At 44.2% G+C, this 23,122-nt stretch overlaps 1 protein-coding gene across 1 annotated transcript in view; it reads right to left on the bottom strand.

Moving 5' to 3' along the window:
- Positions 1-16,372, bottom strand: part of Mfap3l (microfibril associated protein 3 like) — a 42,831-nt gene extending 26,459 nt beyond the window's left edge. The window contains exon 1 of the mRNA XM_027394084.2: positions 16,159-16,372. The gene's annotated coding sequence lies outside the window, so the exon portion shown is untranslated. The remainder of the gene's footprint in view (positions 1-16,158) is intronic.
- Between the last annotated feature and the right edge of the window lie 6,750 nt (positions 16,373-23,122).

The raw sequence follows: 23,122 nt of genomic DNA, 5'->3' as shown, positions 1-23,122 counted from the left end.
ACACGACTGAATGTAAGGGAAATAATCTCCGAATGAATTTTTAAAATAAGAGCCTACCAGACTGGGATCTGACAGCAACATTAAAAGTTTAGTTAATAGCACTCCAACTTGGAAATTGGAAAAGACAATTCAGACAGCCAAGCGTAAATGTCAGTACTATAATCCAGCAGCTTAAAATTCAGTCCTTCAAAATGCAAGAACAAAGAACACAAATTTCAAAGAAAGGGTTTAACAAAGGCTACAATGGGCAAATTGTTAAGCTTCATGTGTTTGCTCGTGGCCTTTGGGAAAACTTTCATAGGATACTTTATTTTCTATAAATAGGAAAAAAGAGAAAATGTGTGGCAAACATCAAGTGTTCTTTCTTTAATTTGCCCTTTCTCTATTTCCCAACACTCATATTTTATCTACAAGTATTTAATAAGATGCTCTGTTGAATCTTGTTTCTTTCTTTTCCACCTGTAGCCTACAGGACTATAGCTAATATATTTATGGAGTTGGGAGAAAAAGGGCCTCTTGTAAAGAGTGTTTTAAACTAAATGAACATACATTATTGTTTTTTTTTTTTGGCAGTATTATTGCTGGCACCATCCCATCAATGGGAACAAGCGATTTGTTAAGTCACACAATGGGGTTTTGTCACATCTACTGAATCACCGCTGTTTTCACCAGTGCACAGGTGAAGCCAGAGCAGAAGAGACGCCTTTTGGGTGAAGACACATTCCTGACAAGTTTGCATGCATGCACGTAGGAGGGGATGGAAAGGCAGGCTTGTCCAGATGGTGAGCGTGGTGGTATGGAATGCTGAAGGCATGGGCACTCTCTTGGTTTTCAAAAGTCACCCCGATCAGGACTCGGTGGCTGCTGATGCAGAGGGTCTCTAAGAGACTGCTACACTGTCCAAGGAGAGAAAGAAGAGTAAGAGCCTGAAGGGAAAGAAGGGAGTGGGCAAATCAAAACAGGCACAAGGAATAGAGGGCACGGGAGTTAAAGACTGGTATCAGGTTAAAGTGATATCTGAGCAGTGGTGTCTACAAGTAAACTCTCTTCACAAGTATCTCATTAGCCAACAACCAGTGCTGTTGACAGAACACATGTGTACACACAAATTACAGATTTCAACCAACACTCTGTTGGCAGTGCTATCCACTGTCTTCTAGAAATGGCCCAGGAGAGTCTGTGGTAGTTCTGGCCTGGTCCCCTCATTTCTCCTTCTAGCTCCACTGGATTCCTATCTCTGATGGATGCTTCAAGGACAAGAAACAGTGACACTATCCAAAGGGGCAAACTATCATAAACCAAGATGCATGGCAGGGTCCCTTCAGGAGGGTCGAGGAGATGGTGATTGACCCCTACAAAGAGAAAGTCAAGGGGGACTTGGGACACTGTGCATACACCTCTGACTTATTGTAGGGTTAGGGCTATTTCTAGCTACTCACTGGACAGAACACAATACATATCCCAACTTACATGATTGCTGCAAACATCCACTAGACACAACTGAGCAGACACACTTCCATTACACATAAATTCTTATTACTACTTCATCAAGCACACCGATGTGAAGTCCTCCAAAGAACTTCATGCTTTGTTAATTTTTTGACATAAAAGTTGTATATGTTTCAAAAACAATGTTTTAAATTATGGATTTTCCAACTTAAGAATTAACTTCAGTACCATGTGTATACTATGATTTTTGATGGTATTATGATGTTAAGAAACCATTTGTGGATTTTTATCACATCTTCCCAGATTAGTTGGTTCTTCTGATTATAAATAGGTATGTTATAGAAGCTGGAGATGTAGTTCAGTTGGCAGACTGTCTGCTTAGCATGCATAGAGTCTTGGGTTTTGATTCTAAGCACCAGATGAACTGTGCTCAGTAGTGCATACCTATAGTACCAGAACTCAGAAGATGGAGGCAAGAGGATCAGTTCAAAGGTCTTTCTCAGCCCCATAGTGAGGTTGAGACAAGCCTGGGCTATATGAGACTATCTCAAGAGAGGATTGGGGCTTAAAAACATGTTTACATTGCCTTGCCTGGGGTCATGGAATCATTTAAAAAGTCAATTTAACACACAGGTAAGATACTGTTGACAACCCATTAATTACAAATCCTGGTTAAGCTTGATCATTGGAAAGGATGGATTCTGGGGATTTGTTATTTCAGTCTTTTCAAGAAATACAAAACCTGCGTAGAGGAAGACAAATCTATTAAAGGTTTTCCTTCCTCTGGAGATTAGATGAGTTGAAAACAAGTCTGTCGTATGTATTTGTTCACAGAACTAGAACAAATTCATGTTGGGGACTGGACTCAGGTCATCTAGTATACTTGGCAAGTGCTTTTACCTGTGAGCCATCTTTCCAGTGCAGGGAATAATATTCTCATCACACTTTCTTAACGATGAAATAAGCCAGAACCAATTTTGAGTTCAAATTTTCTTGCTGGTTCTGGATACTCTGTAAACTCTCATGGCCTGTACCGTGAATGAGTCTCTGTGCATACAAGGCTTCCCAACTGGCCAAATGCAATTAACTCACTGCTCTGGAGCTGAGAGAGCAGTTTCCCATGCATGCTTACAAAGAGTGGCTGATTATTTTGCAAGGGCACAGCCTGTTATAAAACTATCAAACTCATTACAAGCCTCAGGATATTAGTAGTTCCCAATAAAGAAAAGAATAACTTCCACCAGGGACATGGACTGTATTCCAAGCTACAGTCAGAATTAAGAGCACTCAGAGGATCTTCCTGGAGCCAAGAAACTGAGATTATAAAAGGCAAAGGGCAGACAGGGCTTCTGGGAGGAGAAATAGGGTGGGCTCTGAAGTTAAAGTGGAGAACAGAAATCCTAGGGAGATGTGAAGGGAAAACCACTTTAGGATTAAGGCCCACAAGCTGGGATGATGATACTGGCTCAGTTCTTCACTTGCACAACTCACTATATAACAGCTGAGAGTCACCTAGCACCCCAGAACAGCAGATCTATCTCTTAGGTCCTCCCCAAATCTATGATTTTCTAAGCACAACAACCAGGGCTGGGACTGGCCAAAGGAAGAAAAGGTAGGGAGTGGAGAGACGAGAATGAATAAAGGAGTTGTTAGCATAAGAATTAAAAAAAAAATCCTATCTCATAGTTGATCTTCAGTGTCAGCTTGATGTGATTTCGAATCACCATAGAAACACATCCAGATGCTTACAGAATGTTTCTAGAAAGGTTTACTGGAGAAAGGAAGATCTACTTCAGATGTGGGTTGTGTCATTCCATGGGCTGTGGATGAGAAAGGCAGTTGATATCAGTATTCATGTCTTTGCTGCCTAACTGCTTCCTCACCCTCCTGTCACCATGCTTTTGGGGCCACTACAAGCTGTCATCTCCTTAACCTATGTGCCCAAATAAACCCTTCCTTCCTTAAAAAGGTAAAAAAAAAAAAAAAGAAAAAAGAAAAAAAGAAAAAAGAAAAAAAAATCTCATCACAGTATCAGCAGGTCATACTGTGACAACACACCATCTGAGTCTTGATGGGTGGCTCGCAGGAACTGCTGGTGTGCCCTAAGGCTTGTGATAGCTTTCCTCCTCTGGGAACAGAACTTCCTGTGTACACAGAAGATGTGGACTTGAATTCTCAAGGCATGAGGACCATCCACTCATACCCTCTTTGTGAAGCAACCCTGATCCTAACAGGGACTAGCCACAAGGTTGGCAGGGACTATCCTGCTGGGTATAGCCCAGGCCTCCAATCTCTCTTCTGAAACAGTTGAGTATGGACTGTGCCTCACAGACAATGGAGCCCCTTCCTGTGCCTGAAGTACATATCCTTACTTTGTATTCCCAAATATCCAAGCACCCTTCACTCTCTGTGCCTCTGAGTATTTGATTAAAGCCATTCAAATCCACAGCCAGGGACACTGAGCAACTAAGGTTCTGCTTTTCACTGGAGTAAGAGTTTATCCATTTGAAAAAAAATGCACTTCATAATGAGATGATAGTTAAACAGCTTTTCCTCTTTCCTGGTTTACCAGCCCATTATCACAAAGTGGAGTTGCATAACCAACATTCCACATGTGAAGTGGTTCAGCCACTCTTGCTAACAGCTAGACCTCCAAGACACAGAACAGAAGGGATTCTGTAATTCAAACTCCATGTGACTTAATTCTTCTTAAGACCGTGACAATAACTTCCTTTATAATCACCCAACATTTATGGCTTCCAAGATATTCACACTCAGATGTTTTCCCTTCAGAACCCCCGTACACTTTGAGATGGGGGCATGCCTGTGTGATTCTGCCCATGTGATCCTGAAGCAATGCCAAGCTGCAAGCCTGAGCCCAGGAAGCCTCTTGCTGTACTCATTTCCACAAATTCCCAGTCTATGGCTCTTGCAATCTGCATACAATGATCAGTGAGGACACGACACACCTCAGCTTAGGTAAACTATGCAAATGCCAACTACATTTTCATTTAATTTTAATGCATTTGCCTACATTTCTAAGTACTCATTATCTCAAAGAGTTGGGGCAAATGAATAATACTTTTCAGAAGTTGGGCTAGATCTGAATTGTTTTCTAGCTGGCTTTATTATATAAGATTAAGATCATTTCCCCACCAAGTCTACATGTCTTTCAGTGTGACAGTGCTGCAAATTGTTAGAAACAAACGAAGTCAATTCACAGTTGAGATAGCCCAGTGGTTAAGAACACTGGCTGCTCTTGAAAAGGACCCAGGTTTGATCCTCAGCACCCACATGGCAGTTCACAATCATCTGTAACTTGCCTTACAGAGGATCTAATGCCCTCTTCTGGTTTCTGTGTGCACCAGGCATACAAGTAGGCACATAGGTAATCATGTAGGCAAAACACCAATACATCTAAAATAAAATCAATGTTAAAAAAAAAAAAAAACCTAGTAGCTGGAAATAGGCATTCCCTGGTTTCCACACAGAGTTTCTCCCTGCTGTGGTGAGCGAAGGACCTGGAGGCCCAGAACATGTTCACAGAGATTTCTCACCTGGGCAGTCAGATCTATGGCTAAGTGATAGAAGCAATGAAGGGTTGATCCCATCCACTAACCGAAGCATTTATAAAGCTATTAATGTCAGTTTAATACCAATTGCTCTAGGAAGCTGAAATGGTTTAAGAGCCGGTCTTTACCTTACAGGTGCTTAGCATACAGAGCACAGAAATACAGGAGAGCAAACCAGAAAGGTCACAGACTGTCCCCTGGGCCTGGCCAAGATCTGGAGGATGAATAAAGGAGGTAGCAGAGTTTTCTCAGTAGGAATAGTGGCTTCTCTATGAAAAGTGAGGGCAGAAGTAAGTTGTCATGGCAATGGATATAAGCCTGTGTTGTAGTATGTTTTCACAGAGCTCGTCTACTGCATCTGTCTTGAGTGCCATCCCAAGAACTCTGGGATGCTGGGGCACACTCTAAAAATTCAATTTAGTAAAAGGCCTGCTGGAGATTCCAGAGAGAAATGATAAGGAAGACTTTGAGATAGATGGCCCATTACTTAGGAAGCAAAACCTGACACTCGGATGAAAGAAAGGGAGGTGACCGACCATAGCCTGGAAGTAGGAATGAGATGCCTGCCAAAGGTAAGAGCAAACCAAAAGTCTAAGTATCTTGGTGAACAAGCATCCATGGAGAAATGCTGAGCCCCCAGGATGACAAAAGATGGGCATGAGGCCAACACTTTCCCAAAGTGAGTCTCAAGATTCTGGAACGTATACTCAAAGAGAATCTGATTACTTTAGAGAAGTTTAAGGATAGCTCCACTCAGAGAGGAGGTCATCCAGGGTTGTCCAAAGCTTGGGGTTAAAAATTAAAAAGAAAGAAAACTTAACACACACAGGGAGGAGAGGAGAGAGACAGTAACAAAGAGACACAGAGACAGAAAGTGGCAGAAAGAGATAGAGAACAAAGAACAGCAACAAGGCCTTCTTTCCCAATTGGGCTACTAGAAGAAGTGGCAAGAAGACAGGCAGAATGAGGGCAAGAGCCACCCTGGCCTGTGGCAGGACTGGCCATTCCTGTGCTTGCGTTTGTAATAACACAGACATATACAACATGAGATAAGTCACAACAGCCAACTAGTAGGAACTCTGAATGGTGTCCAGAAGTTTAAACTGTCCACAGCCATCCTATAAGCATGGCACATGTAAAGCTAGAGCTAGTCACCGGCTTCTGCTAAGGACAAGAGAAGATGGGCTCTGTATCTCTTCCCACTGTGGCTGTGTGTGCAACTCTCCCCACGGAGACTGTGTGTGCAATTCTCCCCATGGTGGCTGTGTGTGCCTCTTTCCCCACAGTGGTTGGGTGTGTATCTCTTCCCATGGCTGTATGTGACTCTCCAAGGTGGCTGTGTGTCTACATTCTTCCTTGCAGAAGAACTGGACCTTTGGTGAAAAAGGCATCAGCCAGACTCTTTATTGCAGTACTTACAGCTACAAGTAATGTCCATGATAGTTTCAAGCAGGTGCAGACAAGACAAGTGTGTGTGTGTGTGTGTGTGTGTGTGTGTGTGTGTGTTCATTCTTGCATGTCTTGGAGAGATACTCCTTTAAATAACCCAGAAGAACAATCTGACCCTGTGAACTGGGTGGGCCCCATCAGTGGATAATTCTGGAGCCTATTGCTCCAATCCATTCATGTCTTCAAGAAACAAACCCTTCCCCCTTTGCTTTTCCTCTGACAATCAGCAATCTTCAGTTCTCAATGGAAGGAAAGGGCCAGGATTACACTTCAGTATCTGTTCAGGAAGTGTTCCTCTTTGCACTGATTACAGAATCCACTGTAGCGGCCCATCCTCTAACAATGCCCTCTCAATTCAGAATTAGTGAAGTCCCCACACACACACCAAGTTTCTCTCTGCCCCATCAGCAGGCCCCAAACACTCCCATCTAGAGGTGGCAAGGCACTAGGGAATGAACTCCTTTCATTTATGTCTCTCTTACAGACTGCACCCTTTGATGGTAAGTAAAGTTTATAGACATGGTCTTGGGGGTAGGCATTACCTTCGATTCCTGCTTTAAGTACACACAATGGAAATTAGTCTCTCTGGAGCTGCCAAGTCCGGCCTTGGGATAGATCCTGGGAGAGTTGCACCAAGTAGGTGTGTCTCCAAATATATGCAATGCCTGACACAGACAATCCAATTAATTGCATGGGAGTTGTTTTCAATGCCTCCCTTTATTTCCTGCCCAGATGTAAAGATCAATCACCAAGTCCCAGCAAGTCTCCCTGTTAGGTATCTGGCCACCACCCCATTTCTGCCCTAGAGATCATCACCTCCAACAGATACCACCCTAACAGACTCCTTCCTCCTTGATTTGTTTCTAGTCCCATGTGCCTTCAACTTGTTACTGTAATCAGTCCCACGTGCCTTGCTGTTGCAATTAGCTGACTGTACAAAATCTGATTTCAAACATATTACAAGAGTTGAGGGTACAGCTCAGTTCATAGACTGTCCGCCTGGTGCACATTTGGGACTGGGTTTGAATCCTTAGTAGCGCAAACAAACAAACAAACAAATAAACAAACAAAAACTCGAACAAATAAAATATCATTTTGAACTGTTGAATAGAAAACCATGGCTTTTAATGATGCCCCCACTTTACTGTCATCCAGAGTTTCCTTCCTCCCTCTGTTCTCTCCCAAATGTGTCCTCAATGACTTCTGGTAGTTCTCACAGAACCACAGTGACTTCCAAAGCTACCTTCCTTCCTCTGCCCATCTGGAAAGTCCCTGGTTATCTAGGAAATCTTGGCTAGAAGGTCCCAGCCACTCCAATCTCATCCACTTCATTCAAAACTCCATAATTTCATGTGATTGCCTTTTGTGCACACCCATCCCTCCATTGGATGATGGAATCTCAGGCTTTCAACCTTTGTTGAATGAACCCATGAATTAATGCACGGATAGAAGGTATACTTAAAAGCAGATGGTTTGAGGCACAGACATGGAAATAGTGGAGTACTGTGACTGAATGTCACAGTCATGGGGAAAGCTGTTTACTCAAAAGCATACAGCACCTTGCAAATTAGAAGATCAAGGCTGAAAGGGCAGGACAAACCCTCCGAGAAAGAGCAAAAGGAAAATAAAGGTATAGAGACCAGAGAGACGGCTCAGGGGTTAAGAGCACTTGCTATAGAGAACCTGGGCTGGGTTCCCAGCACCCACATGGTGGCTGACAACCATCTGTAATGTCAGTTCCAAAAGATCTGACACCCTCTTCCGGTCTCGTTAGGCACAGTATGCATGTGAAACAGGCATGCATGGAGGCAAAAGGTAAAAAGAAATCTTAAAAAGAAGAAAGGTATAACCAACGGCATGAAATCCCAAAGACTAATATTTCAGAAAAGGTTCTGAAAGGAGGGCATGGTCTGGGAAAGAAATGTAAAGTTCTTCAGAATTAAAATGGAGCTGCTTGATCAACCCTAACAAAATGAGCACAGTCAGGCAGTCATAAAGCACAGGTTCTTATCATAGGATTGCCCAAGAACTACCAAGGCAGGGACTTCTAAAATCGTGTATGGAGTTCTTCTTTAAGGGCATTTACCCAGCAGCTCTGTGGAGCCCTAGACTGAAGGCTCTCTTGTTAATAGTAGTTGTGATCAAGGGTTATGGTCTCCAAATACCTGATGTAATCCTCCTCATCCGGGCTTTTAGACCCCCCTCGATGCAGCCTCCACAAGAATGCCCATCATTTACTTTGCCACACATATTCCCAGTGAAACTCTGTTAGCCCCCCCCCAATAAAACCCATTGTTTTTTCTTTGTAGAGTCTCTCTGAGATTGCTTTTTCTTTTGATAGACAAGTTTATTCTTAGCTAGTATACCACAGTGGAAGAGAAGAATTACTGCAGTGTTGTGAAAGGGCATTTGGATAACAACAACAAAACAACCACATGAAATTATGTAAGTAGAACCTATACAATATATATATGTACATACATACATACATACATACATACATACATAAATGCAATTCTTTTCATTAAGATAAATTTAATAAACTCCTACTACTGTTTTCAATAACAGATCTCCATAGCCCAGGGCATTCTTTCTACCCTGTCTAAAAACAGTTTTTTCCTGAAATTTTTTCTATATAGTTTGCTTTCAGTTCTGAGTCATTCTTCTAACAATACCATAGCTTTCTCCAGTTTAGATTTTCTAGGCACAAAGAGATATTAACCCAACCAGACTGTAGGTTTTTAATAGGGCAAGAATTGAGGCCTTGTCCAGAAAAGAGACTAGATATGTTTGAAAAGAATAGCTGGGTTTCTGACATTTAAACATGATATTCTATGATCTCATATTAGCAGCTGTCACTATCTCCCCACAAAGAGGAAGCCCATGGCAAACATGGCTGACTATGGTAGCCTCCCGGATGAGTCAGCCAGGCCCATGATATTGTGAGCCCCTACCAACTGGACAGAGTCGGCCCATACAAAATCTCACCATTCTCAGTCTCATGCTCCCAAGTTTGTGTTTTCACAACTCCCTGCTCTGATGGGCGTGGTGTCGAGACAGCAGAATAATGGCTGCTGCTAAGAAGGTAATGAACAGAAATAAAGTACACATGACTCTCCTTAAACAATGAGGCTGTGTCCCATAAGCCACCATTAAAATCAGAATCTACTAGATTGGACCACCCTGAATCAGGGGTAGTGGCTTGAATGTGAGGCGTTTCCCCACAAGTTTATGTGTTTAGATACTTGGTTCCCAGCTGGTGATGCTGATCTGGACAGTTGTGTGACCTTTAAGAAGACTAGCTGGAGGAAGTGGGTCACATGTAGGGAGGAAGGGCAGGTACTGGGGGCTATATACCCAAGCCCTACTTCTGAGCCAATCTACTCCACTTCCTACATGGCTTAAATGTGAGCATGTAGCCTCATGACCCCGTTGCCCATGGCTATCCCCTCTCAAACCATGAGCCAAATGGATCAAAGATCTCAACATAAATCCAGTCACACTGAACCTCATAGAAGAGAAGGTAGGTGGTCCCCATGAACGAATTGGTACAGGAGACCACTTCCTGAACATAACACCAGTAGCACAGACACTGAGATCTACAATTAATAAACTGGACCTTCTGAAACTGAGAAGCTTTTGTAATGCAAAGGACACAGTCATCAAGACAAAGAGGCAGCCCACAGAATGAGAAAAGATCTTCACCAATCCCATATCCAACAGAGGGCTGATCTCCAAAATTTACAAAGAACTCAAGAAGCTAGTCTCCAAAACACTAACTAATCCAATTAAAAAGTGGGATACAGAACTAAATAGAGAATTCTCAATAGAGGAATCTAAAATGGCTGAAAGACACTTAAGAAAGTGTTCAACATCCTTAGCCATCAGGGAAATGCAAATCAAAACCACTCTGAGATACCATCTTACTCTTGTCAGAATGGCTAAAATCAAAAACACCAATGACAGTCTATGCTGGAGAGGATGTGGAGAAAGAGGAACACTCCTCCACTGCTGGTGGGAAGTGGGAGTGCCAACTTGTACAACCACTTTGGAAATCAGTATGATGACTCCTCAGGAAAATGGGAATCAGTCTACCACAAGATCCAGCAATTCCACTCTTAGGCATATACCCAAAAGAAGCACATTCATACAAGGACATCTGTTCAACCATGTTCATAGCAGCACTATTTGTAATAGCCAGAACATGAAAGCAACCTAGATGTCCCTCAGCTAAAGAATGGATGGAGAAAATGTGGTACATTTACACAATGGAGTACTACTCAGCAGACAAAAAAAAAAAAAAAAAAAAAAAAAGGAATTTTGAAATTCACAGGCAAATGGATGGAACTAAAAGAAACCATCCCGAGTGAGGCAACCCAGTTGCAAAAAGACAAAAAAAGTGCTTTCATCTAGTAGCTGATGAAAGCAGAAGCAGACACCCACAGATAAACACTGAGCTGAACTCTGGAATCCAGTTGCAGAGAGGGAATAGTGATGAGCAAAGGGGTCAAGACAAGACTGGAGAAACCCACAGAAACAGCTGACCTGAACAAGGGGTTGCTCATGGACCCCAGATTGATAGCTGGGAAACCAGCATAGGACTGTTCCAGAAACCCTGAATGAGGAGGTCAGTTTGGAGGTCTGGACAATCTATGGGGCCACTGGCAGTAGATCAATATTAATCCCTAGAACACATATGAACTTTGGGAGCCCTCTCCACATAGAGGGATACTCTCTCAGCCTAGACACACAGGGGAGGGCCTAGGCCCTGCTCCAAATGATATGATAGACTTTAAAGATCCCCCATGGAAGGCCCCCCTAGAGAGTAGAAACGTGTTGGGATAGGGGGTTGGTGGGGGGCAAGGGTGGAGAGGAGGGGGAGGGAACTGAGATTGACATGCAAAAGAAGCTTGTTTCTAATTTAAATTAATAAATAAATAAATACTTTTTCACTGGGTTGTTTTTGTCAGATGTTTGAGAGGTGTAATTAACACGGGAGCCATCTCCAAGCTATCATTAACATAGGACTGACTTGGTCTATCTGTTTTCATTTCTATGATGAATTGTGAATAAAAGTTTTCTTAAATACTGATGGCACAAATACATAGGAATGATGTTATTTTCAGAGATCTCCACTAGCAACCTCTGGGTAGATTCCCTTTATCAAACTGACCTGTGAAATTTGGTTTGGCTTCTGTGGTGGTTTTAGCCATGGGCTCTGGTTCTTGCACACTTGGTCTCAAGCTTGGTGTGCTGTCTGGGAAGGTAGAGCCTTGCTGGAAGATGTACACCAGTGGGAAAGGCTTTGAGAATTTGTAGCCCTGCCCTGTTCACAGTTCACTCTTTGTTTCCTGTGTGTGGGTAAAGATGTAACCAGTGACCTTCTTGTTCAGCTCCCTTTGCCACCCCTCCTCTGTCATTATGGACTCTCATGCTGGAACCATAAGCCAAAATAAACTTTTTCTTCTATAAGTCACTTTTGGTCATGGTGTTTTATCACAACAAGGAAAGGGAAGGAAAATAACATTTCTGTTTTCCTTTCATTTCTGTTAATGTGACAGCTACCCAGACAACATGTAGCACAGAGGAGAAATGGGGTTATCCAACTTACAATCTCAAACTTCAACCCATCATTTCAGGGAAGTCAAGGCAGGGACTCAAGCAGTTAGTCACATCACATCCAGAGTCAAGAGCAAATGGAGATTAACACTTTCTCTCAGCTAGTTTTCCCCTTTCTTATACTGTTCAGAACCCCCTACCTAGGGAATGGTGCCACCCACACTGGGCTGTGTCTTCCTACATCAATTAATCATCTAGACAATTCTTTACAGACATGCCCAGAGACTAATATAATCTAGATGGTTCTTCATTAAGACTCTGCCCAGCTTACTCTAGATTGTGTCAAGCTGGCAGTTAAAACCAGTCAACAAACTGTTCATTTCACATTGTTATTTTAAAACCCTCAGCTCATTTCCCACTGTTTGCCTGTAATGGGATAGAATGCAAACTTCTTTGTGTGTAGTTTAATTCATCACCATGAAGGGTCTTCTTCATGTCCCTTACCCTGCCTCTGCCTGCTACCTCAACACACCAAGTCTTCCTTTGTGTATGAAGGTATGAGTTTTCTATGGCTTCCATAAGAGATATTATCACAGTGTTAGTGACTTTATACAACACTCATCATCTTATTGTTCTGCAGCCTGGAAATTCACCAAATGTTCTAGTTTCCATCCTGTTGTAAAATATTCCAACTGAAAGCACCATGGGGAGGAAAGGGTTAAAGCACCATGGGGTGGAAAGGGTTTATTTGGCTCTGACTTCCAGGCCAGTCTGTCATCAAACAGGGCAGGAACTCAATCTGAAGCTTGAAGTAAAAACTATGGGGGGGGGGACTGTGCTTGCTGGCTTACTCTCTGACTTGTGCTCAGTTAGCTTTTTATATAGCTTAGGCCCTCCTGCTGAGGAATGGTGCCTTCCACAATGGACTTGGCCCTCCTATCAATTAGAAATCAAGAACATGTCCAAACTAACCAGACCAATGTTTATCCTTTCTATACAGTTAGAATCAGCATTTGGAGCAGAAGCTGTGAGGCTTCCCATTACATTTTACATTTCGAGTATAGAATATATTTTATGGACTTATGGCTAAGTTGGGTGTTTGTTTTTTTTTATTTCCAAGGTTTTCTTAATAACAAAATACATTAAAATTTAAAACAACAACAACAACAACAAATTGACAATGCCCCATAGATATGCCCACAAGCTAATCAGACCTGGGCAATTCTTAGGTTGTGTAAGGTGGTAATAAAAACTAACCAGCACATTTGTATCTTTATGAGCCAAATTCAGGGCTCTGGTAAAGGAAGAACCTGTATCCTTGCTTCCACCACAGCTGCCCACATTGTCTTGTGAGACCCTTTCATTTTCAAAGCCAACAGTCACCAATGGAGTCTTTCCCAAAACACCAGCACATTCTTCCTTAGCTTCTAGGAGTCCTGTGATGACACAGGGCCCAGGTGGACAATGTAGAATTATCTCAAGGCTCTTTCTTCATCACATGCAGAATGTCACATTGAGGTCAGGCAGGGGAGGCATTTTTTCTGCCCACCATAACAGGTGGGTATAGGGTACCTACTTCTCTGCTTAAAAGGCCCTGAACCTATCCTCAGTATTCCCCAAGGGTCTATGCAAAGTCACCACCCCCTCTTCCAGACCAAGGAGGTCAGTTTTCTCTGCCTCCCCAGGCCCACACACATACATGGACTGCGACACTTATTTTGTACTCTAATTGATTTGTCTTCAGGCACATCACTCCAACTAGACGGTGAGTCATACTGTCTTACTCATCCTTGCAGCTTCAGAAGCCTAACCATAAAAGTTTGTGGGGAAGAAAATTTAATGTGATATTTTAATGCACGAAGAGACTTCAGGTGGGGAGGCAGGGGCAAGACCAGTACATTTACAGAGTCTCTGGTTGGAGCATGACTGTTGAATGACTCTAACAGCCTTTAATTAGTTAGGCTCACATAAACGACCAAGCCCTATTCTTTTAACCATTCAAGGGAGGTACCACAGCAAATTCAAAGCCAACCATTTGCACCTTAATGCTGATTTTAACTATAATGTGATTGGCCATGGAAACTGTCAAAATTGTAAGTCTTTCCCTGGGTTTGGCTAGAACAAACAACTTTTACCCCAAGTGTTAGGATAGATTCTAGGTTAGGCAAGTGCACTATCCACATGTTTTCTGAATTCATACAAACACACTTTCCCAACAAAGCTAACTGGGTTGGTTAGAGATTGAAAGCAATTTGGTCACAATACTAGTCACCTGGTATTTAAATGTTTGGAACTTCTTTAAAAAATAAAAAGATTGAAAGTATAAATTAAGCAATAGCTGTATGGCTTAACAGTCTTAAACATTTTAATTGTAAGCCAAGGGGGGTGGTTGAATAAATTAAAGTTACATGAGTGTGGGGAGATCTATTTTTAAAGTAAATCGTCTGTTATGCATATCTAGTGCCACTAGCAAAATAATCGGGCACAGAAATACAAACACAGAAACACTCCTAAAACCTGTATGCTCTGAAGCTGAGTGTCAATGACCCAAAGGTGAGGCAGGAAGGAGAGATTATCACCTGTTTTGTCACTTGACTACCAAGTTCCCTTGGTTGTTTTCCTTCATTGGTAATAATATAACACTCTCCAACCCAACTCCTTTGGTTTTGTTAGTGTAAGGTTTTGAGAACACAGAGTTTGTGAAGTTCGGGGCACTGGGTGAATGAGCCTTTGGGTACATTTCATTGTAATTCCTGGCACTGAGAATACTCAGTAACTTTAGAGCCAGATGGAGTCATATGAGGTAAACAGAGGCTTTGCCTCTTCCTATGGTCCAGGAAAGCAAGGCTAAGGAGAGATTCTACTTATTTCTGTCTAAACAATGTGTAGCTATATGGAGTAAGCATGGCAGATTTTAAAAGTGATGCATTGTACAGAACCAGGAAATGTAACCATTCATGTGCTGGGTTCCTGAAACTTGTAAATATTTTAATAGATCTATATGAGTCTATTAAAGGCTGTAGGGGAAAACAGTAAAGTTGCAGTGGGAGTGCAGATTGTATTTTGCATATTAGTCCAATGTCTGCAAACCACCTTGCTCTAACTTAGTCTCTCCTGAAAATCATTCTTTTTTATATCCTGCATATTTCATCCTGAACATTTTACTATGTTGAGTATAGTAGCAGCTAAAAAAAGTGTTTCATCTAGAAAAAAAAGTGAGAAAACTTAAAAACCACTTCGTTTCTGCAGTGCTGTTTCCCAGTTTTTAATATAAAGCCAGAGAGAAATAACGATTGCTGCAATAACCAAACTTTGAATAAGTGTCATTCAAAACAACCACAACTGAACCATGATATTTCTACAGTGTGAGCAGCTTTTAAAAGCACCTGCAAACATTTTCTTTCCTTTTTTTTTTCTAGTTTGCTTTAGAAACCTTGGAATTTTCAATCCCGGGCCATTTTAGAAAGGGAGACTTTCAACGCTCAGGTTTAAAATGAATAATAGACTCTACATTTACTGTTTTAACCAAGGAAGCACGTTTGTTTCCCCATTCCAGGCCACGAGGCAAATCCGTGTCAACTTGCTATGGTGTCAAATGCGACAAACTCCAAGAGCTCCAGTGACAAGGAGGAGGCGGCTCTAAGCACCCGCTGCTTCCCATACTCCTGCAGCTTCAGGACGCGGCGCCCTCAGGGCTCTCCGCGCCGCCTTCCGGGCAAAGGCAAATACACCCCCTTCCCTGCTTGGGGAAACTGAGGCTCCGTGGCACGAACGATCCAAAGCCCGGCGAAGGGCCCCGTCTGTGCGTGGCGTCCTTCTCCTCCCGGGAGATCCGAGAGGCTCTGGGCCAGTGCGCTGTAGACAGCTCGCTCCTGACCCTCAGAAGGTTGTGGTACCAGCCTGGAACTAGACAGTCCCCAACCCACCATTCCCCGCCCTGCACGTATTTTCAGCATCCTGCCACCGGCCAGGAGCTGGGACCGCAAGGCACCTCCAGGCGTGTACCCTCGGCCAGGCCAGGCGTCCGAAAGTTGTGCTGCTCGGGTGGCCGCTGACCACTAACCCGGCGCAGGGCTCCCTCTTACCGTACCCTGCCACCCAGGCTCGCCCGCCGGGTGCCCTCACTGACCTGACACCGCTGAGCCACTCCGGTGGTCGCCGTGCGCCGCTTGCCATGGCCACCAGGATAGGTCTGCAGCACCCAGCGCGTACCAACCTCCTCCGCCCGCGCTTCTTCTGGATGCCGGCTGCGAGCCCTGCCGCCGGGAGCCGGAGCTTTCCACCTACGGGCTCCGGAGCCGGCAAGAGCGGAGCATGCCCAGTGAGGCTCCCGGCGGTGCCGAGCTCCGGTGCGCGCTGCACAACCGGGTTTTCGCAGCAGCCGAGGGTGGAGGCGGGTCGCTGCGGGCGGTAGGCTCCACCCACCCGGGGCGGTCCCCGCAGTCTGCAGGGGAGCACCACACTCAGCCAGCTCCGCCTCTGGGCGGGACCCGGAGGCCACCGGGCGGTGCTCGTGCGAGCCGAGGTGACATACCGGAGCCCTTCCACCAGACGTTATGGTGTTGGGCCAACGTGACTTGTAATTGTCGGGGGCAGGGCGCTGCAGGCGCAGCCAAGGCCACTTTCCTGAGCATCGCTTCGCAGAGGCGTCCAAGGACACGCAGGAATAGGCGTCTTTCAGAGCCATCCGGGAGGCCACCGGCAATCAGCTCACCCACCAATTAACCTACCTAGTCACACCACCTCCCGAGCCGAAGCATCTGGGGCCTTCCCGGAGGCTGCTGTGTCACACCTAAAGCACAGCGGACGCCTGGAAGCGACAGGGATAAGACACAGCAAGTTGTTTGTGGATGGCTCTTGAGTAGTGGGGTTCCGGGGGGAGAGATTTATAAAACTGCCCCTTAAAATTATTTGCAGTTTTGACGTTCTCTCTAACGCGGAGTTCAGTTGTTTATTTGGTGGGAAAAATAAGTAGTCTAAAAATATTTCTAGCACCTACATAAGTTTTCTATGCACAGTCCTGAAGTATTATTTTCTATGCACAATCCTGCAGTATTAGTGTACCCCCCCCTCCACCCCCCCCCATTTCTATTAGAAAGCTTGTTATTTCTGGGGCAGTAACCAGGCTCCTCCTCCCGGGCTCTTCTTTGATGTTCCCCTCGGGCCACGCCCCACACCAGTTTCTTTCTTCTTTTTTTTTTTTTTTAAGAACTCTAGTCGCGCCCCCTCGTTGGTCATAGGCTGCTAAGAAAACACGGAGAGGTGGATTGCTCAAATTAACACTCCTAAGTGGCTCCAGCTGTCAGACCCCGTGTGTTTCAGCATGAGTCAGGGACAGTTGTCAAAAAGACAGGAGGCTGTTTAAGCGATGGCAGACTACCTCCTTCCCTGTGACTGGCAAACCCAGAGGCAAAGTGTTGCCTGTGACCCTCAAGCTCTGGGCTCGGACCTGCAGAAGTGGCTTCGGACCCGACTGAGCATGCTCCTGAAGGTGCCAGACTGCCACACGTGGCTGCCTTTGGCATCTGGCTGCCCAAGGTTGAGGGGCATCACGATACCAGGCCTCAGGAGACCTGAGGGAGATGGGCGTACAGAGAGCAATAGCGTGGGCACGTGGGCAGAAAGCCGGCACTGAGGGTCTGGTGGGCCGATGGATGTGTGGGCTCTAGTTTCTAAGCTCAGAAAAACCCAGCCTTTCCTAAAAGCCTGAAAATAAAAATCATACTTTAACATTAGTTTCCATAGCGTCTTGAATAACAGCATACCTTAGCTCAAAGAAGCGTTTTGCCTCTTTCAAAAAAATAAAATAAATAACCGAATCTTTTCAAGTTATTCAATGAGCATGCCCTAGGTTCAGTGTTGAGAACTACACGGGATCCGTCTCCCTTTGTTCAGACAAGTCGCAGTCTATTCTTGTAAAGTATTTTTTGTATTCGCTTCGGCTCTACTCCTTTTCCTCACCGCTCCTTTTTAATGTCATGGAACCTGCAGTATAGTCCCGTTCTATCTTGAAAATACTTGCTGCAGTGCGCGCGCGCGCATGTGTGTATGTATGTGTGTGTGTTTTAAATACTCAGCGACAGAAGACTGAAGAGATTACGGGAAAGGAGTACAGATTTGAGACGAATAGACTCAAGGAGAAGGAGGGAGAGGGAGGAGAAGAAAGCAAGAGGGAGGGGTGGTGAGAGAAGAGGAAGGGAGACGGAGGGGAGGGGGGGGAGGGAACTGCCTCTCCTGGAGTTTAAAAAGATGAGTGGCCCAGCCAGGTTTGTTGAGATCCTAGGAAATAGCATGAGTGTCAGGACCTCTTCGTGTCAGCCTCTTGAGCTTCGGTGCGGTTGGGGGTCACCATGTCTAGTGGGAATTTCCCTCCCGGAGGAATGCTTGTGTGCTTCGCCTTTGGATCCTAACTTACTGGGGCCGTTTTAATTCACCCCCCTGGCTTTCTAGAACCAGACCTTGCTTAGGTCTAGATCCCTGCCTGAATCTCAGATCTCCATCAACGCCAGTATCTCGAACAGCGAAGCCTGGAAAAGGGCGTGCACGATGTCTCTCCAGCAGCTGCCCTGGAACTTATGTTTGAAGCTATCCCTGCCTCAGTGTACCTGGTGTGACATGTGCTTAGTTCTCTGATCACTGTGACCGTTCCTCCACATTCTGCTTCTTCATTTTCTTCTCTTTGCTTCAAGCTATCATAGGTGTTCTCTGACCTCTGTCTTCTCTCCCGCTGCCCTGTGATCTCCCTTCCTTCTGATGAGAGTCAGTGCCAACATGGGTTAGTTGACCATACCCAATTGCTAGAATCTTTTCAGGTGCCTCAAACACCTGTTTTGTTTGTCTGTATATGTCAATACTGCATATTATCTTTGTCCCTAACTGTATTGTTTCTATCTCCCTAAGTTCAGACCTTTATATGTAATCTATCAAACTGGTGTGCCTCAGGAAGCAAACACAGTATGTCCTGAACAGAATTCATGAGCTGTGATTGCTCTTCTGAAATTCTTCTAGTATTTTCTAGCAAGGTTACTGGTAATTCTGCTCCATCATTAGATCACAAACCTAGAAATTTCTAGATCTAGTCACCTGGCTTTCTTCTGCCATCCCACCGGTCCTAGGTACGATCCACCTGCCTCTAGGCATTTGCCCGTGTCACCATCTACACAGCCCTCTTCAGTCTTATCATCATCACTAGTCATCCTTAACCATAGTGCAATGATCTCCTAACCAAGTTTTCTCTGTGTCCTCCAGTACATCTTCCACACCTCTTTAGAGGTGAGTTTTCAGTCTGTGTTCCCTAATATCCCAGTATCATAATCCAAATCACCTGTTGTGCAAATTGACACTTTCACATGCTTCTCGTCACTCCTTTTGTTCTTCTGCTACCCAATTTACCTGTCAAATATAAGCATTCAAGTGTGGGTTCAGACTGACACACTCTGGCCTTCCTGCAGAGGCTTCCTCGTAGATACTTCATTTGTGCCTTGTATCTTATCTCCACGTTGATACCCATCTTGGTTAGGGTTTCTTTGCTATTCTTATAAAGGAAAGCATTTCATTGGAGATGGCTTACAGGTTCATAGCTTTAGTCCATTATCCATTATTGTCATGACAGGAAGCCAGGAAGCATGCAGGAAGACATGGTGCTTGAGAAGTAGCTGAGAAGTCTACATTTGGATCTGAAGGCAGCAGGAAGAAAGTGTGAGTCACTTGACCTAGCTTCTGAAACCTCAAAGCCCAACCTCAGGGCCACTTCCTCCAATAAGGCTACTCCAACAAGACCATACCTCTTAATAGAGTCACTCCCTATGAGCCTATGGGGGGAGGCATTTTCTTTCAAACCACCACAACATCTGACCTTAAACATTTTTCTTTAATTTTCTTCACTGCAGTGTAGGGAATTTGATAGCAAGGGTTGCATCTCAACCATCTTTGTTTCCACTATCAACACAAGTTTACCTGATAGAAGAAAGATAGACACCTATCAATATAAAACTGAACATTTATTCCTTAAAAAATTCTTTGTTGTGTGAACTCTCTTTTTTATATTTAAAAACAAGCATTTTAAATTTATTCTTTTTATCTCTTTAACTTTTGACATATAATTCTTTTTTATTTATACATCCATTTTTTCTCATTTTTTATTAGAAAGAAAATTATTTTACATGTCAATCCCAGGTCCCTCTCCCTACCCTCCTCCCTTGCTCCCCCCATACCCCCCACGCCCTACCCATCCCATACCCTTTCTGCTCCCCAGGGAGGATGAGGGCTTCTATAAGGGGTCTTCAAAGTCTGTCATATTCTCTGGGATAGGGCCTAGGCCAATCCCCGTGTGTCTTGGCTCAGGGAGTATCCCTCCATGTGGGATGGGCTCCTAAAGTCCATTCCTATGGTAGCAATAAGTACTGATCTACTGCAAGAGGCCCCATAGATTTCCAAGGTCTCCTCACTGACACCCACATTCAGAGGGCCTGGATCAGTCCCATGCTGGTTTCCCAGCTATCAGTCTGGGGACCAAGAGTTTTCCCTTGTTCAGGTCAGCTGGGTTTCACCAGCCTTTGCTCATCAGTCTTCCTTCTCTGCATCTGGATTTCATTTCAGTTCAAGGCTTAGCTATGGGTGTCTGCTTCCACTTCCACCAGCTGCTGGATGAAGGCTATATGATGGTATAAGAATTAGTCATCAATCTCATTATCAGGAAAGGAGGTAGCTTCTCCTCTGTTGCTTAGATTGTTAGTTGGTGTCTTCTTTGTAGCTCTCCAGACATTTCCCTAGTGCCTGATTTCTCTTTAAACTTATAATGTCTCGCTCTATTATATTCTTTTATCTTGCTCTCTTCCGTTCTTCCCCCAACTCAACCTCCCTGTCCCATCATGTCTTCCTCACCTCTTCTCTTCTCCCCTTCTCATTCTCCTAGTTCCCTCTCCCCTCCCCCATGCTCCCAATTTGCTCAGGAGATCTTGTCCCTTTCCCCTTCTCCAGGGGACCATGTATGTCTCTCTTAGGGTCCTCCTTGTTTGCCAGCCTCTCCGGCAGCCTTTACTGGCTGGCAATCCTTTACTCTATGTCTAAAATCCACATATGAGTGAGTACATACAATGCCTGTCTTTTTGTGACTAGCTCAGAATGGTCTCTTCTAGTTCCATCCATTTGCCTGCGAATTTCAAGATTCCATTGCCTTTTTTTCCCCCGCTGAGTAATATTCCATTGTGTAAATGTACTACATTTTTTCTATCCATTCTTCAGTTGAGGGGCATCTAGGTTGTTTCCAGGTTCTGGCTATTACAAATAATGCTGCTATGAACATAGTTCAACAGATGTCCTTGTTGTAGGAATGTGCTTCTTTTGGGTATATGCCTAAGAGTGGAATTGCTGCATCTTATGATAGACTGATTCCCATTTTCCTGAGGAATGGCCATACAGATTTCCAAAGTGGCTGTATGAATTGGCACTCCCACCAGCAGTGGAGGAGTGTTCCCCTTTCTCCACAACCTCTTCAGCATAAACTGTCATTGGTGTTTTTGATTTTAGCCATTCTGACAGGTGTAAGATGGTATCTCAGAGTCATTTTGATTTGCATTTCCCTGATGGATAAGGATGTTGAATACTTTCTTACGGTCTTTCAGCCATTTTAGAGTCATCTGTTGAGAATTGTCTATTTATTTCTGTACCCCACTTTTTAATTGGATTATTTGATGTTTTGGAGACCTGCTTCTTGAGTTCTTTGCAAATTTTGGAGATCAGCCCTCTGTCGGTTGTGGGGTGTTGTGGGAACTCTTTCAGCCAATAGTCTTTGAGGTATTAGTCCCTTCTGGGTGGTGTCTCAGGTGTTATGCGTGGACTGGGAGCAAACTGGCTGTCTTAGGTGGTGGCCGAGAAGCAGTTGGCAGCTTCCAATGCCTGAGGGCAGAAGACCCTGGGTGGCTCTTACCTTCATTTGTATGAGTGTTTTCCAAATAAATATTTGTTATTCTTTTATTCTGACATTTGTGCACTTCCATAATCCACCTTCAATTCTTCTTGAAGTGTTTACACATATTGCAAATAACACCATGCCCGAACAAAGTCACGTCCAATGCAATCTGAGTGACATAAGACAGGTCTCAGGTTTGACCTCCTTACACCCAGTAAATTTTCTTCACCTTCAGAAATCCGGATCCAAGTGTTCTGTGAGCCATCTGGTGTACTTGTTTCATTGGCATGAAATAGCACAGCATTACTAATTATTCCACAAATCCCATTGTTTTCCATTACCCTGCTTTCTTCTGGCAGTGTAGTTACAGACTTCTAATTGCCTGAAGGTCATTAAAGCATGGTGCCCCAGAAAGGCAAACTAACCATGTGGGAATTAAGATGATTTTAATACCTCTCTCAATTCTCTTTGTCCACTGATACCTAGAACTAAACCCTGAGGTGGGGGCAGTCACCTGCTTCTGAATCACCTGGGGATGATGACTGTGTTGGCTCATTTTTGTCACTTGATACAGATAGGAGTTACCTTGGAAGAAGGACCCTCAGCTGAAGAACTGCCACCATCAGATTGGGCTGTAGGTGTGTCTGTGGGACATTTTCTTGATGTGGGAGAGCCTATCCCACTGTAGGCAGTGCTACCCCTGCCAAAGGTGTAAAAAAGCAAGTTGATTGAACCATGGAAAGGAAGCCAGGAAAACGATGTTCTTCTGTGGTCTCTGTTTCAGGAGCTGCCTTCATATTTCTGCCTTGAGCTCCTCTTGCCTCTGCTTTCCTCAATAATATACAGTAGCCTGCAATCTAAACCAACCCTTCCCTCCCCTTGAAGGGACCTGCATACTGCAGGACACTCCCCTCTGGACCCTGGATTAGGCATAGACCACATCAAAACCCCAGTTTCCACACCCCAAAACCAATTTCCAATCACAAATCAAATTGTTCAAAAGTTAAAGCAGACAATCTCCATCAATTGGGATGGAGATGGAGGGAGTATATACCATCAAAAATGGTGTTGTGGGCCAGGATCAAGAGCCAAGGGCATCCCTGAGAGTCCCGAATGACCAATAGAGAGGCCACTGGTAGAGAGGAGTGGCCACCCAAGCCCCATCGCCAGGAGGAGGACACAA

Source organism: Cricetulus griseus (assembly GCF_003668045.3).
Source record: "Cricetulus griseus strain 17A/GY chromosome 1 unlocalized genomic scaffold, alternate assembly CriGri-PICRH-1.0 chr1_0, whole genome shotgun sequence".
Taxonomy (NCBI): domain Eukaryota; kingdom Metazoa; phylum Chordata; class Mammalia; order Rodentia; family Cricetidae; genus Cricetulus; species Cricetulus griseus.
This window is presented reverse-complemented; position numbering and strand designations above follow the sequence as displayed.